This window comes from Saccostrea cucullata, unplaced genomic scaffold (assembly GCF_032062105.1).
Source record: "Saccostrea cucullata isolate Sc308-1 unplaced genomic scaffold, CSIRO_AGI_Scuc_v1 ctg7930, whole genome shotgun sequence".
NCBI classification, from domain to species: Eukaryota; Metazoa; Mollusca; class Bivalvia; order Ostreida; family Ostreidae; genus Saccostrea; species Saccostrea cuccullata.
In genome coordinates this window covers 22,784-32,158 of record NW_026929502.1, presented here as the reverse complement: position 1 = coordinate 32,158, position 9,375 = coordinate 22,784, and the positions used below count along the sequence as shown (strand labels likewise).

The 9,375-nt window shown below is 33.4% G+C and overlaps 1 long non-coding RNA gene across 1 annotated transcript; it reads left to right on the top strand.

Moving 5' to 3' along the window:
* The first annotated feature begins 2,062 nt into the window (after positions 1-2,062).
* Positions 2,063-4,133, top strand: LOC134281047 (uncharacterized). The gene is made up of 3 exons (XR_009995007.1): positions 2,063-2,299; positions 2,421-2,500; positions 3,989-4,133. It is a non-coding gene; the product is annotated as an uncharacterized LOC134281047 (long non-coding RNA).
* The last annotated feature ends 5,242 nt before the right edge of the window (positions 4,134-9,375 follow it).

Below are 9,375 nucleotides of genomic sequence, written 5' to 3'. Positions count from 1 at the left end.
ACCGTTCAACGAAATCATAAACCGATGCACAGTGCACTATTCTATGTATCTTAGTGCAGTCTACTTGTGTCCAAGTTATATTGAAATCAGACCAAAACTGTAGAAGGAGTAGCGTTTTTAAAGGAATTTAACAGAGAATTCTATTTTTAGTAACCATGGCAACACTGTTCAACGAAATCATAAACCGATGCACTATTCTATGTATTTTAGTTTAGTCTACTTGTGTGCCAAGTTATATTGAAATCAGACCAAAACTGTAGAAGGAGTAGCGTTTTTAAAGGAATTTCACTGAAAATTCTATTTTTAGTAACCATGGCAACACCGTTCACCGAAATCATAAACCGATGCACTATTCTATGTATCTTAGTGCAGTCTACTTGTGTGCACTATTCTATGTATCTTAGTGTAATCTACTTGTGTGTCAAGTTATATTGAAATCAGACCAAAACTGTAGAAGGAGTAGCGTTTCAAAGGAATTTCACAGAAAATTCTATTTTTTGTAACCGTGGCAACACCGTTCATTGAAATTAAAAACTGATAAATTATTCTTTGTATCTTAGTGTAGTCTACTTGTGTGCCAAGTAATATTGAAATCAGACAAAAATTGTAGGAGGAGTAGTGTTTTGAAAAATTGTTTACAGACAGACGGACAGACAGACAGACAGCAGAAGGACGCCGGACGCATTACTATCGCATAAGGTCTTCTGGTCTCTGACCAGTAGAGCTAAAAACAAACCAAAACATTAGGCCTACCCTAGTTCACTAGGCTTTTTCTATAATATAGATAGAATGTTCTATCGTTAAAATGATATTGTCCTACGGACCCGGTTTAACGATAAATTCGTTCCGTGTATTCGTAATGTAGCAGAAAGAAACACGGGCGATAACTCGCATAGTGCATTTAACAGGAACATCTAGAGAGTTCCGAATGTAGTAATTTGAATCGAGAGAAAAACGTGGAGAAAATTAATTGGATTTTCGTATATATATGGATTATTTTTTGGGTAAAAGGCATAAGCAATCTCAAGAACGTTTGTTTTGATTATTTTGGTAGTTATTCCCAGTGCAAATCACTTTATATTCTTCAAAATCGTTTCGGAGCGGATCCGCTCCGATTTGCTACATTGCAAGTATATGGGACGTATTCTAATTGTGGTGAGGGCCTGTACCGAGACACGTTAATTATTCTAACTATCTATAATAGCGAGCGCAGCGAGCGTCGCGAAGCGACGCTCGCAAAGCGAGCTCAATAGACTAACGTGTAAGAACAGAGGAAATTCGGATTGAAATCTGTACATACGTCAGCCAAATTTCTCTGTGCAACATTCCCAGAATTCCTGCACTACCCAATGTCCTTTGCGCGAAATAAATAAATAATAACGTAAAGCATATATCAGACTTTCAGTTTGTAGAAGTCTTTCAAAGAAACAAGAAATAACTCTGCAATGTTTTTCGACAAAAATTGCACTAGTTCTATAGTTTCAAACAGACGCTCGGCTGTCTCCGTAAGCTCCGACGAGCCTTGTGACGTCGTATGACGTCACAGCTAGTCGAGATATCTCGTGCGGCTTGACGTTCGAAGTGGCTGATCTCAAGTGTTTTTGATGGTACAACTGCGCTCGCCCCAACGGTATTATTGTAAGAAAAGACTTTTAACTTAAGCAGAGAACCTGTACCACAGGGGCTTGTGTAGAGAAAATAAATCAGTTTAAAAAATTAGTACCTAGGAGAAAAAAAAACACGTACTAATTTTTTTAACTGATTTATTTTCTCTACACAAGCCCCTGTGCCTGTACCAGGCCCATCTTTCAGTTTCAACACATGCCATAGATATAATGTTAGATTTACTTGAATCTCTTATTATTAATCTGTCAAAAAATATCCCAAATAAAGTTATTACATATATCTGGTATAAAAAGAAGTTGAAAATCTTACAAACTTACAGAAAATATAAGCAGTTGAAAACAGTCTGTTTCTAATCCGCATGATGACGTAATTTGTGACGTATGGCCTTCCATAAAAAAACTATCTTTGGTTCCATAAAGTAAATTTATATATATCACTTATATCAGCGTTCGTCTTTGAAGCGGAGATACATTTTCAAGATAAAGATTTGAACGACGAAAATTATAAAAATTAACGTATTTCCCGATTCTTGGATGAATACGAAACTGAATAGCCAGGTTCCATTTGCACTTCCTGTTACAGAAAAAAAAAACCGAGTCAGCGAGAGCTCCTTTCTATGGTTTGTTCCAGACTTTCCTTTTGGCTGATTGTGATCTAATTCCTTAAAACAATGGTAAATATTTATGCTTTATTTATTGTTTGTCATATTTTGTGTTTATAATGCACATTTTTATTGATAAATCAACTTGCAACGAAATCTTTCAGAGTAAATTCGGATTTCGTTCTCATTTCAGGTTCTGCGTAACGCAGCCAGGTAAATCGAATGGTCTTTTAATGCTTAGTGACATTTATTTGAAGGTTTACTAAATTTTGGGTAAGTAATTAAAAGTTACTTTTATTTTAACTAACTGTCATTACAAGTCTCTACACATGTGTCACAACAAAATACACGGAGTCAGACTGTGTGTTTTGTTCTGACACATATGTAGAGACTTGTAACCACAGCTTCAATAGACCAAGTGTATCCTACAAAATAATTTAGACATAGGATGATAGGTCCAACAAAAGGTTCCATCTTCTAGGGGATTAATTTGAGGTCCATGCAAAAAAAATGTAACTGTTGTATTTGATTTATTCACAGTTGAGGTACTATTCTAATTATTCTATCCAGTCTGAGATTAAAAAAACAATCTTTTCAGTATTGTACTGTTGTAAGTAATTTATTAAAAATTCATCAATGACATGTTTATTGTCAACCAATAGGAATATCACAATTAAAATGAAACATTTTATCTCATTTGGTTCAATAGCAGCCTGCTATCAGGATATATAGAGTAGGTCAATAAGACACTGTATGTGTTGAATATAAAATACATGGTTACTGTCTTGAAATATAAGCGATATTTGGGCGAGGGTAAGGCCATCCTTAAAAAATTGTTTGTTTGGAATTGCCGCCTGAAGGGTTTCAGACACAGGGGGAGGAGGGACTTTTTTTTTTAAATTAGGATTAATTTTAAATTGTTTTAAAAATCTCAGAAAACAGTATAAATACCTCGGTACATCTTCTGACTTAAAAAAAAGAAACGAAGGAACCCAATTTGCATAGATCTGACACTATATTTCAGTGTTTTGTATTGTGTATGTGATGCATGTAATGGGCAAAAAAATTGATTAAATAAAAAAAAAAAACTTCCTACTTTGGTCAATAAAATTTTTTCAGGAGGGGGGCATTTCAATGAGGCGGAGGCAATTCCAAACAAACTATAATAATTTTATTTTGGCCTAAGGAAACGTGATAGAGGGCGAGGCTTACGTTTTCGACCCGAGCCCAAATATCGCTTACATTTCAAGACAGTTATCATGTATTTTGTTTAATTATCCTGCAACAAAATTATTCTGCATTTGAACGTTCAAAACAAGCCATTTTCGACAGATTTAGGTACATCTCTGCAGTGGAAACTATGACGCCATGGCGTAAATATTGTAGTATACATGACCTCACAATGCTTTTAAACGTCGGAATACATACATAAGGCTTTAATAGGGCAGTGACCGGATAAAGCTTTGGTTAATTATGTTACCTTTATCAGGTCAATGCAAGGGGTAGTTGCAGGATAAAGTCTATTATGCAGTTATGAATGTGCTTAACACATGGTCTTTTGTTTCGCTCTAAACATATAGTACCATTTAGCATACTCAGTAATACAAGTTGCCAAAACATGGACTTTTCAAGTGATATAAATTATAATAGAATTTATTGTATTTAATGTCATCCTAATTTAGGAATTGGTCCCTTTGACCTAAACAATCGGAATATTAGTATGGGTAATAGCATTTTATGATATTTAAAATTTCTTTGTAGGAAACGCTTCTCATGACACAAGACTGAAAAACTGCCTGTAAACAAATATCATTAAAGTCAATGGATTACTTAGGAACATCCAAGCAATATGATATCAGAGACTGGCATTTTTTATCACTCAATGTGGCAGAAAAACCTAAATAAATATTGAATTGTCCAATTTCTTTGTTCATTGCTTATTTTCTCTTGTATATGAATATCGCATTATATTTATGCGAATTTTGCATGATTTTTACATGAAAAACTGATAATTTGGAATTCGCATGAATATCATGCGAAATTTCAGTCACATGAAAATCGCATGAATTTCGCATAAATATTGTATGAGGACATTCGCATGAAATTCGCATGTGGAACTTTTTGCATGGTTTTTATATGATTTTCGTACGAAATTCATGCGAAAAAGCATTCGCATGAAAATCGTGCGAGCCACTTTTCCCTGTGTAAACGTAAGAAGGAATTCTTAATTCCATTAATCCAGTTTTGAATGCCGTAGATGTATTTTCTTAAGTTTGTTTATTGGCCCTTCTCATCAACCACATCCATATACTAAACACATAGTACATGTAGATACTAAACGCCAGGCTTAATTTGAGATGGGAGCAGGGTGTCTATAGTTTCCATTGTATATAATCATTGAGTTTGTTTCACGGACCTTTAGGCCAGGAACTCCTCGTGAATATTGTTTCTTTTGAAAAGCAAATAAATAACTGATTTGGCAAAGTTAAAGATGCCCTTACCTTGTGGACCATAGTAGTTTCCCGATCATAATTTTCACCCTAACATTGGGTGCCACGTTTATTTTTTTTTTGTTTATGGTTTTGTTTATTGTGAGTATAGATTATTTGTACACTTTGTATTTAATTCATTGATAATGTTAAGATCTTAATAAATCGATATAGTTTAATGAAAGTCACTGATTGAAAATAATTTAATCATATCAATAATATATCATATCCTTCATTTACAAATAAATAAATCTTGTAAACCGGATTCTGATTGTTATCTATTTTGTACAACAGAAGACATTTATGAAAATTTACTAAATAAAAAAAGAAAGCCATACATTTTTAAATAAAACCTTAGATTGATCATCAGGGGCAGCATCAAGTATAATTCTAGCAGCCCGTTTTTTGGAGCTACAAAGGTTGTCCCGAAAGTCGTAGATAATGTTTATAATTTTTTTTATCATGCAACCAAAACTAACCACATTTTGCATAGATATATTACATCTATTCAATTTTCTTTAAACTTGTAAATTTTTAAATTATGTATCTTTCATATTAATAATATTAAGACGATTTATATGAATTCAGAATAATTTGCACTATAACTATTACATTTCCTTCCATTTCTTTAGTGCCATGTAAAACATTGTTTTAAATCACGGTTGAAGAGCTCACCACAGCTCATGCTATTTCTGTTCAATTGTATATATGTGCCGACTATAAATATAATTCACTTACTTACTTATATTTAAATCACTGAAACTAGAATCAAAATCCTAATCATATGTCAAAATTTCATTTAAATACATGTAGCATACGACTGGTATAGTGGTTTTCATAGTGTCGATTGGATTTGAGATTTGATGAAAATGAAGTCGTCAATCGCGTAACCAGCGCACGGAAATACAATAAATAGTGTTGGATATGCTTTATATACATCAGATATAATTAAAAAGAATACAGAACTCAGCTATGTTAAGGAACGATATGGAATATTAACCTTTGCATCATTTAAATTTGTATTACTACTTTTAAAAATTTGTAACAAAGCAACAGAATTCCTGTAGAAAATGTAATATATCTATCAATGATGGGTAGGACTGGGCCTTATTTATTACCAGGTATATCGTAAGTATCAGCTGTTAGTCTCGTGATTTGTATAAAAATAGAATTGTTAAGACGAATCTAGGAAAAGGGGATAGTGCAAGGGCATACGCTTGTTTTTTAAGAAAAAAAAATTGATACATATTAAAAAAAAATTTATTTCCTTTAACCAAAAATTGCTGGGAGCCAGTCAGTGCTGTTTGCGAAGTACAACACATTTTGCCAACATGCTTATAATAGCTAAAAATTTCCACTTCGCTTAAATTCTATTACAAATAGAAATAATGTTATGCAGACCAGGATCAGTTCCCAGCACTTTTCTAAATATACACTATATAAGCAATAAGTATTCTAAATTTAAGCTCGAACGAAATAGTCTATGCCCTTGAATTTTTGATGTAAATCACGAATACGCTCACGGTTTTAGCGATGCTCTCTACATTCTCTATCCCTGTGCAGCTTCAATGCTACTAGATTAATTCATACTCTTTACACATTGTATTTAATGATTTCTTTTCTTTTAGTTTTAATGATTAGTTATAAAAATTGGCAATGGTATCATATTTATTTAAGCATTTTTGTAATTATTAAACCAGTAAAACTTGTCCTCTGGATCACCTGTGCTGCGTCATGTCATGGCTGATGACGATATATTTGACGAAAGGCTTTTTTTTATAACTCGACTGTACTGCTATCAAGTATTTGTGATTTTACAAGATTTCATAAATAATCGATAAAATAAATAAATACAAGTTGTTTTTTACGCATGATCATGTCGTTAAGTAATTTCAATGACGTCACAATTAAAATTCCAATACGATATACATGTACAAGGAATGTGAACTCTGACCTTCTTTAACATAGCTGAGAAGTGACATTACACACCTGATTTAAATAAAGAAAATAAAAATTGCATGATATTCAATGAGGGTTTTTTCTCCTTACCAAAATAGTTACGGCATGAAAGAAGTAAAGTACGGTTTCTTAAACGCAGATAATTGGGAACAATCTGGACTGAGAAAGACGTCATTTATTCTCTGCTGTCTTCAATGTCAGGCAATCTTTTGACTAAATTTCAACTGAAATGTGAACCTCCTTAAAAAGCAAATAAAGAACAAACGGACAGTAGCTTATTTGAATAAGCCCCTTATTCAAGAGTAGTCTATCTCTTAAAAATAATGAATGTTAATACATTAATAATAAGACGCGAGTGAAGCAGACGAAGAGATCATGGCGTTATGGGAGACGTAATTTACGCTTGCTTTCGAGTGTCGATGTACACTAACATTTTTTTTATTTAGACATAGCTTTCTTATAAGATGTGAGATCATCGTGAAACTTGAAATGCGTGGTCATACATATAAATTGCTACTTTTTGCTATGACAAGGAAAGAAATTTAATTAGGCAAAGAGAAACATAGTTGTTTTCCCTGTCTACGACCTTTTTGGACAACCCTTGTAAGTAATTCTGTCCATGTAACTTCTTGTTGCATTGTCCAAAATAATCTGACAATTTTTTTATAGAAAGCAGGATAAAGGCATTCGAAAACTTTCTTAGATTAATTCTGTCCATGTAACTTCTTGGTGCATTGTCCCAAATAATCTGACAATAATTGATAGAAAGAAGGATAAAGGCATCGGAAAACTATTTTTAGATTTTAAAGGTTGACATTTCTTGATGTTGCGCAAAGTAAAGGAATTATGTGTTATATATTGGAATTCTACATTGTCAAGAAAATTCAGTGTTTCATCTATAATGTACCCAAAAGTAGTTTCTCTGTTTTAACATTGTTAAGGTGTAAGTCAGAGACTTGTCCACTGAGATATAAGGATTATTAAGGTTTCGTCTTCACGGAAGATCTTATAGTGATTCTACTGTTTCTTATTATTATTAAGGTCTTCCGTCTTCACGGAAGACCTTATAGTGATTCTACTGTTTCTTCTTCTTCTTATTATTATTAGTATTCTTTTTATTATTTTTTTTTCCAAATTTTGTGCAGCGATTTCTCAAAGACTACTGGATGGAATTACATGAAATTTTCAGAAGAGATGTGTCGTAACATGAACTTGATCTATCTGAGCGATTTTTTGAAAAAATTTTTCTGGTGCCAAGTTAGGGGACATTTCCTGATTTTAAAATGACATTTTGTCTGTGGTTAATCTAAAGAACGGTAAAAGATATCAATGTGAAAGTTTCAGGGATTATAGATCGTGATAGATACTAACCAGGAAGCGACCTTTCGTTCGTCGTCAATACTTCCTGTCGTTAGGAGATGCGAATTGAAAAAAGTGTATTTTCTAACTTTTTTGTTTTTCAATATTTTTCATTTATTTTTGGAATGATAATAGAAACCCTTCTATTGATGTTTACTATATAAGTTGTTTGTATATTGGGTAATCTGAACTCTAGATATTAATATTTGAAAATCTGAAGCGGGCCCAAGACGGCGGCTGTCTCTGTCAACTCTGCCATTTCGCGAGTAGGGGTTTATGAAGGCAGCTGAGCGTTTGATTAAACGATTCTGACATAAGGATACATGAAATGTAAAAAAACTACTTCGACTCTCACGTAGTAGTGAAATGGTTGGAGGAGTTACCTCCCGTTATTTGTTTATATTATAATAGATAATCAATGTAAATATTGTAATTAATTGGTCAATTGACAAAGAATCATACAAGTATTATTGATAAATGATGTTCTGTTTGAAAATAATAATAATGTTGCCAAAAGAAAGGCAGTCTGTTGTATTTTATCAATATGATATCTGATAACTTATGATCATTGATTAACTTGAGGTACAAGGGGGCAGTACAGCGCCTGTTGTGTCTTCACTTTGGTACAGAAACCAATTGGTTTATCGATCAAATCGGATTGTCCAAAGTTGCCGTAGTCAGTGACTAGTTAAAATCTAGGTGTGTGACGTTAGCTATAGGTTTGTCATTAGGACAGAGAAGCTCTTACAAAGTTAAATCATACTGTGTTAGTATATTGTAGCCACTTGGCTAGAGTTATATAGGCAACTTGGTAAGCAGTAAGACACCAGGCAGGTGTTAAAGGCTAAATCAAGAGGCACCAGGCAGATGGCTGTTGACTTATATAGTCAGTTGTAAAGTGAGGCAATTGTCATATGGCACCAGGCAGGTGCCGGTATTAACTGAAGATATATAATTATACACAGCACTTAGGTCAATTAATTTAAAGACACCAGGCAGGTGTCATATTATTATCTGTATATATTGCATTCAATCATATCCCCAGTAAAACTCGGTAATCGGAGCACAGACCTACTGACCGCTCAGGTCCGACACGTTACAGTAGTACGTTGCAATTGAGTGTCAATCTTAAAACTTAATTTCCGTTTCACTGCTTTAGTGTAACTGGGCTAGATACGATATGTAATGTGTATAATGTGTTACATATACTTTCTTAACGTCGAAATAAAATAAAGTCGCGAAGAATGTTTTATTTTTAAAAATTTAATTGAAGCTATCATACCTATTTAATAGATCAGTCCAAAGAAAAGGCGTGAAATATTTACTCGCGGCGTTTGGCGC